This window comes from Nelumbo nucifera, chromosome 1 (assembly GCF_055504915.1).
Source record: "Nelumbo nucifera cultivar China Antique chromosome 1, China Antique-T2T, whole genome shotgun sequence".
Taxonomy (NCBI): Eukaryota; Viridiplantae; Streptophyta; class Magnoliopsida; order Proteales; family Nelumbonaceae; genus Nelumbo; species Nelumbo nucifera.
The window spans coordinates 39,588,749-39,590,915 of record NC_142649.1 but is presented as its reverse complement, the minus strand read 5'-3'; the positions used below and the strand labels follow the sequence as shown (position 1 = coordinate 39,590,915).

General features: G+C 49.0%; 1 pseudogene; it reads right to left on the bottom strand.

The window, feature by feature from the left end:
• Positions 1-262: 262 nt before the first annotated feature.
• On the bottom strand, positions 263-1,738 carry LOC148803147 (25S ribosomal RNA; annotated as a pseudogene).
• Positions 1,739-2,167: the final 429 nt, after the last annotated feature.

Here is a 2,167-nt window from a genome sequence, read left to right as displayed (position 1 = left end):
AACTTTCCAGTTTTGCCCATCTATCTCCAAGGTCCAGGGCAATACTGGAAATCTGGTCCTGCTCAAGGGTTTAATTAATCCTACACTGCATGTGCCTTGGGTCTTACCCTGGCGGAGACAAGCCACCCCAACAGTTGGCAGCACACCAATGTCAGCCTTGGTAGGATAAATCTCCCCAGACTTATCCAATGGCTGTGAACATTCAAAACCAACACAAGCCTCATTAAGTGTCCAGTTTTAGGGTCTTACACAGAAGCATACCACTCAACATGAATCAAACATGTACTTCATTTATTTACATCAAATATCAAAAGTACATCAGAATTGATTGAAGCTAAGGGCATACAAAAACTGTCCAACATGAATTGCGCTTCAAGGCAGCCCATGTGGCTCATCCGTCACAAGGGCTTCACAAATGGCACGTGCCTTTGGGGGCCTAGAGGCTCCAACTGCGGGTCGGCAATCAAGCGACGGGCACATGCATCGCATGTTTAGCCAGGATTCTGACTTAGAGGCGTTTAGTCATAATCCGGCACACGATAGCTTCACGCCACTGGCTTTTCAACCAAGCGCGATGACCAATTGTGTGAATCAACAGTTCCCCTCGTACTAGGTATAATTACTATCGCAACACTGTCATCAGTAGGGTAAAACTAACCTGTCTCACGATAGTCTAAACCCATCTCACGTTCCCTATTGGTGGGTGAACAATCCAACACTTGGCGAATTCTGCTTCGCAATGATAGGAAGAGCCAACATCGAAGGATCAAAAAGCAACGTCGCAATGAACGCTTGGCTGCCACAAGCCAGTTATGCCTGTGGTAACATTTCTGACACCTCTAACTTCAAATTCTGAAGGTCTAAAGGATCGATAGGCCACTCTTTCATGGTTCGTATTCGTACTAGAAATCAGAATCAAACGAGCTTTTACCCTTTTGTTCCACATGAGATTTCTATTCTCGTTGAACTCATCTTAGGACACCTGCTTTATCTTTTAACAGATCTAGGTCGGTCGGCGGTGCAACCCACAAGGGGATCCCGCCAATCAGCTTCCTTGCGCCTTACAGGTTTACTCACCCGTTGACTCGCGTGCATGTCAGACTCCTTGGTTTGTGTTTCAAGATGGGCCGAATGAGGAGCCCACGAACCGATGCCCGGAGCACACAGGTGCCAAGGCACGCCAAAGGGCGCATGCTACCGCAACAACCCGGGCTTGGGGGGCCGCCGCAATCCGCATCGGTCTGCTCCCCGAGCCGAGTGGCAGACCGGCTTTCACCGTTCCACATCCAACCGGGGAGCATCGCCGGCCCCCATCCGCTTCCCTCCCGAAAATTTCAAGCACTCTTTGACTCTCTTTTCAAAGTCCTTTCCATCTTTCCCTCGCGGTACTTGTTCGCTATCGGTCTCTCGCCAGTATTTAGCCTGGGACGGAATTTACCGCCCAATTAGGGCTGCATTCCCAAACAACCCGACTCGCCGACAGCGCCTCAGGGTGCGACAGGGTCCGGGCACGACGGGGCTCTCACCCTCTTTGGTGCCCCCTTCTAGGGGACTTGGGCCCAGTCCGTTGTTGAGGACGCTTCTACAGACTACAATTTGGACGACGAAGGTCGCCCGATTCTCAAGCTGGGCTGATCCCAGTTCGCTCGCTGTTACTAGTGGAATCCTTGTTAGTTTCTTTTCCTCCGCTTATTGATATGCTTAAATTCAGCGGGTGGCCCTGAAGGGATGAGAGATCCATCCTATGGACGCCCAAAGATTGTGGAATAAGGGGCGAATTTCAAAAATTTTATCTCTCCCTTCAACTGGGAATCGTATTCCCCATTTAGAAAATCATATTTTCAAGGATCAATCTTGAACCATAAACTGAACCAGATCTGAACCAAAAGGAGTGGGAGAGGATTATACCTGATACGGAGAAATACTATCTCCCAATGGAGGTGTTCACGCCCAAGAAAGGATCCAAAAACTGCTCCCACTGAAGATGGCGCAGGGCAGGGTGGAGCAGAATCAGCAACGTTCTTCAAAAGAACTTGATCCTTCGTAAGGATCAACTGGACAACTTGAGTACAGCTCCAACCAATCTTTTCACAAAAGATTGAAATCAAGATCCAATCTTGATTGCTCCCAAGAACTGGAGATCGAACTGAAGGAATGGCAATGGCAG